This window comes from Lolium rigidum, chromosome 7, assembly GCF_022539505.1.
Source record: "Lolium rigidum isolate FL_2022 chromosome 7, APGP_CSIRO_Lrig_0.1, whole genome shotgun sequence".
NCBI classification, from domain to species: Eukaryota; Viridiplantae; Streptophyta; class Magnoliopsida; order Poales; family Poaceae; genus Lolium; species Lolium rigidum.
Window position 1 is genome coordinate 279857537 of NC_061514.1, and position 10663 is coordinate 279868199.

General features: G+C 45.2%; 1 pseudogene; it reads right to left on the bottom strand.

Moving 5' to 3' along the window:
* Window positions 1-9315, bottom strand: part of LOC124672820 — a 26333-nt pseudogene extending 17018 nt beyond the window's left edge.
* Window positions 9316-10663: the final 1348 nt, after the last annotated feature.

The window sequence follows — 10663 nt, forward strand, 5'->3', positions numbered from 1 at the left end:
GGTATACGGATGCGATGTCTACGGGTGCTTCTATTCTTGTAGACGGTGTTGGGCCTCCAAGAGCGAGAGGTTTGTAGAACAGCGAGCAAGTTTCCCTTAAGTGGATCACCCAAGGTTTATCGAACTCAGGGAGGAAGAGGTCAAAGATATCCCTCTCATGCAACCCTGCAACCACAAAGCAAGAAGTCTCTTGTGTCCCCAACACACCTAATAGGTGCACTATTTCGGCGAAGAGATAGTGAAATACAGGTGGTATAAATAAGCAGTAGCAACGGCACCGAGAAAAGTGCTTTGCCCGGGACGAGTAAACAAGCAGTAGTAACGCAGCGTAGTAACGCGAGTAAAACGGTAAACAAGCAGCGATAGCGATATTTAGGAACAAGGCCTAGGGATTACACTTTCACTAGTGGACACTCTCAACATTGATCACATAACGGAATAGATAAATGCATACTCTACACTCTCTTGTTGGATGATGAACACATTGCGTAGGATTACACGAACCCTCAATGCCGGAGTTAACAAGCTCCACAATTCAATGTTCATATTTAAATAACCTTAGAGTGCAAGAAAGATCAACACGACTAAACCAAGTACTAACACAGCATGCACTGTCACCTTCACACTATGTAGGAGGAATAGATCACATCAATACTATCATAGCAATAGTTAACTTCACAATCTACAAGAGATCATGATCATAGCATACGCCAAGTACTAACACGGATGCACACACTTTGTCACCATTACACCGTGCGGGAGGAATAAACTACTTTAATAACATCACTAGAGTAGCACATAGATAAATTGTGATACAAAACACATTGCAATCATAAAGAGATATAAATAAGCACTTCACTACGCCATTCATAACGGTGAGTAAGTATTACGTGAAATATAGCCTAAGAGACCCACACGGTGCACACACTGTCACCTTTACACACGTGGGACAAGGAGTCTCCGGAGATCACATAAGTAAAACTCACTTGACTAGCACAATGACATCTAGATTACAAGCATCATCATATGAATCTCAATCATGTAAGGCAGCTCATGAGATTATTGTATTGAAGCACATAGGAGAGAGATTAACCACATAGCTACCGGTACGGCCCCGAGCCTCGATGGAGAACTACTCCCTCCTCATGGGAGCGGCGGCGGTGATGAAGATGGCGGTGGAGATGGCAGCGGTGTCGATGGAGAAGCCTTCGGGGGCACTTCCCCGCTCCGGCGGGGTGCCGGAACGGAGACTCCTGTCCCCCGGATCTTGGCTTCGCGATGGCGGCGGCTGCGGAAGGTTTTCCGTATCGTGGTTCTTCGTAATAGGGTTTTCGCGACGGAGGCTTTAAATAGGCGGAAGGGCAGCGTCGGAGGGTCGAAGAGGCGGCGGCACCATAGGCCGGCGCGGCCGGGGCCCGGCCGCGCCACCCTATCATCCGGGGCCCACGGGGCCCCCTGCGCGGCTCTCGGGTGTTCCGGATGCTTCCGGTGAAAATAGGAACCTGTGTCTTCGTTTCGTCCAATTCGAGAATATTTCGTTACTAGGATTTACGAAACCAAAAACAGCGAGAAAACATGAAGCGGCACTTCGGCATCTTGTTAATAGGTTAGTTCCGGAAAATGCACGAATATGACATAAAGTGTGCATAAAACATGTAGATAACATCAATAATGTGGCATGGAACACAAGAAATTATCGATACGTCGGAGACGTATCAGCATCCCCAAGCTTAGTTCTGCTCGTCCCGAGCGAGGTAAAACGATAACAAAGATAATTTACGAAGTGACATGCCATCATAACCTTGATCATACTATTTGTAAACATATGTAGTGGATGCAGCGATCAAAACAATGGTAATGACATGAGTAAACAAGTGAATCATAAAGCAAAGACTTTTCATGAATAGTACTTCAAGACAAGCATTAATAAGTCTTGCATAAGAGTTAACTCATAAAGCAATAAATCAAAGTAAAGGTATTGAAGCAACACAAAGGAAGATTAAGTTTCAGCGGTTGCTTTCAACTTGTAACATGTATATCTCATGGATAATTGTCAACATAGAGTAATATAACAAGTGCAATATGCAAATATGTAGGAATCAATGCATAGTTCACACAAGTGTTTGCTTCTTGAGGTGGAGAGAGATAGGTGAAGCTGACTCAACATAAAAGTAAAAGAATGGTCCTTCAAAGAGGAAAGCATCGATTGCTATATTTGTGCTAGAGCTTTTATTTTGAAAACATGAAACAATTTTGTCAACGGTAGTAATAAAGCATATGAATTATGAAAGTTATATCTTACAAGTTGCAAGCCTCGTGCATAGTATACTAATAGTGCCCGCACCTTGTCCTAATTAGCTTGGACTACCGGATCTTTGCAATGCACATGTTTTAACCAAGTGTCACAATGGGGTACCTCCATGCCGCTTGTACAAAGGTCTAAGGAGAAAGCTCGCATTTTGGATTTCTCGCTTTTGATTATTCTCAACTTAGACATCCATACAGGGACAACATGGACAACGAGATAATGGACTCCTCTTTAATGCATAAGCATGTGGCAACAATTATTATTCTCATATGAGATTGAGGATATATGTCCAAAACTGAAACTTCCACCATGAATCATGGCTTTAGTTAGCGGCCCAATGTTCTTCTCTAACAATATGTATGCTCCAACCATTAAGGTGGTAGATCTCTCTTACTTCGGACAAGACGGACATGCATAGCAACTCACATGATATTCAACAAAGAATAGTTGATGGCGTCCCCGAAACATGGTTATCGCACAACAAGCAACTTAATAAGAGATAAAGTGCATAAGTACATATTCAATACCACAATAGTTTTTAAGCTATTTGTCCCATGAGCTATATATTGCAAAGGCGAATGATGGAAATTTAAAGGTAGCACTCAAGCAATTTACTTTGGAATGGCGGAGAAATACCATGTAGTAGGTATGTATGGTGGACACAAATGGCATAGTGGTTGGCTCAAGTATTTTGGATGCATGAGAAGTATTCCCTCTCGATACAAGGTTTAGGCTAGCAAGGTTATTTGAAACAAACACAAGGATGAAAGGTGCAGCAAAACTCACATAAAAGACATATTGTAAACATTATAAGACTCTACACCGTCTTCCTTGTTGTTCAAAACTCAATACTAGATATTATCTAGACTCTAGAGAAACCAAATATGCAAACCAAATTAGCAAGCTCTAAGTGTTTCTTCATTAATGGGTGCAAAGTATATGATGCAAGAGCTTAAACATGAGCACAACAATTGCCAAGTATCAAATTATCCAAGACATTTTAGAATTACTACATGTAGCATTTTCCAATTCCAACCATATAACAATTTAACGAAGAAGAAACTTCGCCATGAATACTATGAGTAGAGCCTAAGGACATACTTGTCCATATGCTACAGCGGAGCGTGTCTCTCTCCCATAAAGTGAATGCTAGGATCCATTTTATTCAAACAAAACAAAAACAAAAGCAAACCGACGCTCCAAGCAAAGTGCATAAGATGTGACGGAATAAAAATATAGTTTCGGGGGAGGAACCCGATAATGTTGTCGATGAAGAAGGGGATGCCTTGGGCATCCCCAAGCTAAACGCTTGAGTCTTCTTATAATATGCAGGGGTGAACCACCGGGGCATCCCCAAGCTTAGAGCTTTCACTCTCCTTAATCATATTGCATCATACTTCTCTCTTGATCCTTGAAAACTTCCTCCACACCAAACTCGAAACAACTCATTAGAGGGTTAGTGCATAATAAAAATTCACATGTTCAGAGGTGACACAATCATTCTTAACACTTCTGGACATTGCATAAAGCTACTGGACATTAATGGATCAAAGAAATTCATCCAACATAGCAAAAGAGGCAATGCGAAATAAAAGGCAGAATCTGTCAAAACAGAACAGTCCGTAAAGATGGATTTTATTAGGCCACCAGACTTGCTCAAATGAAAATGCTCAAATTGAATGAAAGTTGCGTACATATCTGAGGATCATGCATGTAAATTGGCTTAATTTTCTGAGCTACCTACAGGGAGGTAGACCCAGATTCGTGACAGCAAAGAAATCTGGAACTGCGCAGTAATCCAAATCTAGTACTTACTTTACTATCAAAGACTTTACATGGCACAACAAAACTCAAAACTAAGATAAGGAGAGGTTGCTACAGTAGTAAACAACTTCCAAGACACAAATATAAAACAAAAATACTGTAGCAAAATAACACATGGGTTATCTCCCAAGAAGTTCTTTCTTTATAGCCATTAAGATGGGCTCAGCGAGTTTTAATGATGCACTCGCAAGAAATAGTATTTGAAGCAAAAGAGAGCATCAAGAGGCAAATTCAAAACACATTTAAGTCTAAAATGCTTCCTATGCATAGGAATCTTGTAAATAAACAAGTTCATGAAGAGCAAAGTAACAAGCATAGGAAGATAAAACAAGTGTAGCTTCAAAAATTTCAGCACATAGAGAGGTGTTTTAGTAACATGAAAATTTCTACAACCATATTTTCCTCTCTCATAATAATTTTCAGTAGCATCATGAGCAAACTCAACAATGTAACTATCACATAAAGCATTCTTATCATGAGTCTCATGCATAAAATTATTACTCTCCACGTAAGCATAATCAATTTTATTAGTTGTAGTGGGAGCAAATTCAACAAAGTGGCTATCATCATATATAGGAGGCATAGTATCATCAAAGTAAATTTTCTCCTCAATGCTTGGGGGACTAAAAAGATCATGAAAACCAGCTTCCCCAAGCTTAGAACTTTCTATATTATTATCAACAATGGTGTTCAAAGCGTTCATACTAATATTACTACCGGCATGCAAATAAGATTCCATAGGTTTTTTAATTTTCGCATCAAACAATCCATGTTTTAAATCAGGAAATAGAATAAGAAGCTCATTGTTGTCCATTATGCCAAACTAGTGTAAACAAGAAACAAAAAGATGCAATTGCATGATCTAAAGGAAATAGCTTCGAGCACAAACACAATGGTGCCAGAAAAGTACTGTTACCTAGAACCGGAGTATGAGTGCCTTTTTACCTTTCGTCCCCAGCAACGGCGCCAGAAAAGTGCTTGATGTCTACGGGTGCTTCTATTCTTGTAGACAGTGTTGGGCCTCCAAGAGCAGAGGTTTGTAGAACAGCAGCAAGTTTCCCTTAAGTGGATCACCCAAGGTTTATCGAACTCGGGGAGGAAGAGGTCAAAGATATCCCTCTCATGCAACCACCGCAACCACAAAGCAAGAAGTCTCTTGTGTCCCCAACACACCTAATAGGTGCACTAGTTCGGCGAAGAGATAGTGAAATACGGGTGGTATAAATAAGCAGTAGCAACGGCACCGAGAAAAGTGCTTTGCCCGGGACGAGTAAACAAGCAGTAGTAACGCAGCGGTAGTAACGCAGTAAAACGGTAAACAAGCAGCGATAGCGATATTTAGGAACAAGGCCTAGGGATTACACTTTCACTAGTGGACACTCTCAACATTGATCACATAACAGAATAGATAAATGCATACTCTACACTCTCTTGTTGGATGATGAACACATTGCGTAGGATTACACGAACCCTCAATGCCGGAGTTAACAAGCTCCACAATTCAATGTTCATATTTAAATAACCTTAGAGTGCAAGAAAGATCAACACGACTAAACCAAGTACTAACACAGCATGCACACTGTCACCTTCACACTATGTAGGAGGAATAGATCATATCAATACTATCATAGCAATAGTTAACTTCACAATCTACAAGAGATCATGATCATAGCATACGCCAAGTACTAACACGGATGCACACACTGTCACCATTACACCGTGCGGGAGGAATAAACTACTTTAATAACATCACTAGAGTAGCACATAGATAAATTGTGATGCAAAACACATTGCAATCATAAAGAGATATAAATAAGCACTTCACTACGCCATTCATAACGGTGAGTAAGTATTCGTGAAATATAGCCTAAGAGACCCACACGGTGCACACCTCTGTCACCTTTACACACGTGGAACAAGGAGTCTCCGGAGATCACATAAGTAAAACTCACTTGACTAGCACAATGACATCTAGATTACAAGCATCATCATATGAATCTCAATCATGTAAGGCAGCTCATGAGATTATTGTATTGAAGCACATAGGAGAGAGATTAACCACATAGCTACCGGTACAGCCCCGAGCCTCGATGGAGAACTACTCCCTCCTCATGGGAGCAGCTGCGGTGATGAAGATGGCGATGGAGATGGCAGCGGTGTCGATGGAGAAGCCTTCCGGGGCACTTCCCCGCTCCGGCAGGGTGCCGGAACAGAGACTCCTGTCCCCCAGATCTTGGCTTCGCGATGGCGGCGGCTCTGGAAGGTTTTCCGTATCGTGGTTCTTCGTAATAGGGTTTTCGCGACGGAGGCTTTAAATAGGCGGAAGGGCAGCGTCAGAGGGTCGAAGAGGCGGCGACACCATAGGCTGGCGCGGCCAGGGCCCAGGCCGCGCCACCCTATCATCTGGGGCCCACAGGGCCCCCCTCTGGCGGCTCTTGGGTGTTCTGGATGCTTCCGGTGAAAATAGGAACCTGTGTCTTCGTTTCGTCCAATTCCGAGAATATTTCGTTACTAGGATTTCTGAAACCAAAAACAGCAGAAAACAGGAACTGGCACTTCGGCATCTTGTTAATAGGTTAGTTCCAGAAAATGCACGAATATGACATAAAGTGTGCATAAAACATGTAGATAACATCAATAATGTGGCATGGAACACAAGAAATTATCGATACGTCGGAGACGTATCAGGATCCGAAGCCGTGCTCCCCTCCGACATCTTCCACGACTCACCGCGAGTTTCCGCCTATGATGAAGGAACCGCTGACGAGGCCAGACAGTTATCTGTGGACCTGATCGAAGAAGCTCCGGCGTTATCATAGCCGTCGAGTCCGGAATCGCTCGTTCATGGCCGGAGACCTGGTTCTCCGCCTTCGCCAGGTGAAAGATCACAAGTTGCAATCTCCATGGGAAGGGCCCTTCGTCATTAGCAAAGTGCTTCACAATGGACCGTACTACCTTGTCGACTTCCGAGAGCTAAAGGATAGACCTGCTAACTGGCACCGGAAACGAAAAAGAGAGGATCCGGGTGACATCTACGAGGAAACAGAGCGTCCTTGGAACATTGCACAGCTACGTCCTTTCCACACTTAGCGTAGAATTACATAATTTGTAACAATATTATACATGATCAATGAAATAAAGCTTTTGGTTCACTCTATGAGTCATTTACCTCCTTTACTTGTTCATTTCTAGATCGTGTATGTTTTCCGACTAAAACCGCAGAGCTGGATATTTCCGCCTAGGCGTGTATGAAAGTTGTGATTTTTAAAAATCGTCCCTTAGGACGTAAGCTTAAGTTTTCTGGTCGAAATATTTTCTGTTGCGAATTCGTGGATTCCTAGTAGCGATTTCCGGCACCTTGGCTGGGGGCTTGTTTCCGCGGTTATTGACGGATTGCCATTGGGCTTCGTCGCCGCTGGCGAGCGTTTCCGGCTAAAGGTTTTCCGGCTCGCGGAAGGTCAAGCGAGTAAGCCGGAAAACATCAACATCAACACTTGCTTTCCAACGAAAATGAAACATGCAGAATAATATTACAGGATAGCAGGATAAGTTGTTTCCGCCCATGCATAGTTGTTTCGTCCCTAGCTACTTAAGAATTTAAAGTCTTATTACAAACCCTCGCTGGGGCCAAAATGATGCATTGTTTTTCCGCAGGAAGAAAGTTTTCACTCCCCCTTAGCAGGAGAAGTTTTGCCCTTCGGGTCCCCTTCCTCGGCACCCTTTGCCGGAGATAACACGTCCTCATCACTTTCTTCCGACGAAGCCGCAGCGCCGTCCTTGGGTTCCTCTTGGGGAGCATCCTTGGAGCTGGTCCAGGTAAACTGGGTGCCGGATTCCGCAGGACGCGCCTCCGCGTCACGCTCCTTCTGAAGTTCGGCTTCCAGGGGTTTGTCCGCAAGAAGCACGAACTTGTCGTAGAATTCTTCATGCTGGATCCTGCACGCGATGCAGGTGTCGTAGCCGTTTACTGCATCTAGGAGCACATTGACATTCGCGTCCGGAGGAACACCGGTGGTCACCTGGTCAAGATCAAGCTCCGGGTTATGCGCCAAGCACATGGTCAAGGCCATCGCAGCTGCGCCTTGGGCTGATGATGCTTGAAGATCCGTCACCAGCTCCGGAAGAACGTCCATCTTCTGTATAAGCTTGCAAACATTGCAAGTACGACTCCTTTTGATGGATAAGTTGTAGCATATCTTCCGGGAGGCGGAGATGAGGTCTTTGCAATCATCGCACTGCAAGTTGAAGGAGATCGTCTCGGGGAACAAATTCCGACGCTTTTCCGGATACCCAAGCGGTTCTGCACGAGATAATCGGATATAAGTATGCAGTTTGAGCACACGAAAAAGGTCGGAGCAAGCATTTACATAAGGTTCTAGCATAGTACCCAAGATGTTCTCACTGAGCAAGTCCTAGTGATGCTCCGCGGTTTCCATATATCTTTGGAGCCCAGTGAGTTCTTTTTGCTGCCTCTTGATGGTCTCGCTGTCAGCATTTCTTTTCAATACAAATTCGCCCTTCTCCCTGGCGTGCTCGGAGTTTTTCTCCGCCAGCTGTTTCTCGGCCTGCTCCCTTTTTAGTTCCGCCTCCTTTAGTTTCGTCTCCAATTCTTGGTACGAGCAGCGCAAGTTATCAAGTTCCGAGGAGGCTGTGACAAGGGATGAGGATGCGCCTATAATAACACAGGTTAAAATCGCACTACGAATTAAGTGATAAGCAGAGGGCGGAAACCAACCTTGGGCTTCCGCAAGTTGTTTGTTTAGTTCTGCATTCGCATCTTTCAGAGTCCGGATATTTTCCGCCTGACTTAAGGTGACGCGGCGCTGAAGGGCAATGTTCTTGTGCAGCTCGTAATGCAGCGCCTGCTGTTCCTGTAAAATTAGACGGAGCGGGAGTAAAAATTCCGCTTGTTTCGGTGGATTCCTTTAAAGCATTATTGCCGGAACTCTTCCGCCATAATGCTTGGGGGCTCTTGCATCAACTTAAAAATCTTTCCGGAAGTGATATGTGTCTAAGCATCTAAGCGCTAACGTGCATCTACGTTTCCGCCTACATGCTTGGGGGCTGCTGGGGAGTACCTTTTGCTTGCGAGACGAGTTTGTCGAGGAGCGGCCAACGTTCTTCTTGAAGTCCTGAATCTCCGATGTGGCGACATCAGGTTTCCCCCGAGCGTTGTTCGGCATGGCGTTGAGCAAGTCTTGTTCAAGTTCCCATTTCTCCGCCTCGGTAAGTTTATTGAAAAACTTAGTTGCGTATGCCTTGGGGGTGGAAGTGAGGTCGATCGGATCTCCAAAATTCTTCGGAAATACGACAACATCGCCGGCACCGGCTCCGGTTCTTTCGGAAGAAGTAACCTCAGTTTCTCCTTGACCTTGTACTCCTGCTTCGTCTTGAGCAGGTCCTTTGTCTTTAGGATCTTCTCCGCCCACCTTTTCGCTGCTAATCGGAACAATTTCCGGTGGAGTATTGGTAGCAGGAGGGGGGAACGATCGGCTTGAGAAGGGGACGCTTGAGGAGCGGTATGAGACGTGCTTGGCGGAGCTGGAGTAGGTGGACCAACAGCCGGAGACTTTTTCATGTATTTGGTGATGGGCTCTTGGTTGGTGGTCCGGGTGGCGGCGGTACTTGGATTCCTACAAGCAAGCGAAGGGGTTCACGTCATAAACAACTTCATCAAAATAGAGATGTACCATACTCGGAAACTTACGGGGCGCCGGGGATGATGGGGCGCGAGCGTTTGCCAGCTGTTGCTAGCATTTTCAAACGTGCTTGCTCCGCTCTCTTCGAATTTAGCGGAGGGGGCTTCACGGTTTTTGGCTTCTTGGCGGAGGCCTCGCCGCTGGCTCCGGCTTCTGAGCCGGAAGCTTTGGCGCGGGGACGTTTCGAAGGTCGAGGGGCCGCCTTGCGGGGTGCCCGTTCCTCTTCCTCTTCTTCGTCATCCGGAACCTCCTCCGCCCCGTCGCCGCTGACAGGAACACGAAGAATGGTGCGAAAGTTTTCCTCCGCCAGAGTATCGAGCTGGAGGAAATAAGCATATAAGTTAAGATCAATATCCAAAAACTTGTGAAGTTTGAAGTGACAAAGGAAACTGAGCTTACCGGAGGACACTGGTCGTTTGTGTAGATATCCTTGATCAATTCCGGGACCGGTTGGCCCCGGCCTATCTTCACGAGCGTTTTGATTCTCCTTTTCAGAGAGTCAGCCGGAAGGTCGTGGCGGGTAGCCCGGAGCAGGTCGTCCGCCCCGGTGTATGCGCAGATTAATCGCGCATTATGCCGCAGTGGCTGGATCCGCCGGGTAAACCAGCTAAGTGTGAGTTGAGCTCCGGTTAGCCCATCATGGACTAGCCAAGATATTCTCCGCGCCGCTTTCTCCAAGATCGGAGTTTGAGCGAGCGAGGGAACGAAGCTCCAGCTCGCAAGTTCTTCCGGAGGCTCGTTGACGAATTTGGGCAGGCCGTCATGGACGTTCGGAACTGAAACGTTCTTTTCATAGAACCATCCGGCGTTCCAGTACCAGACGGATTCGTGC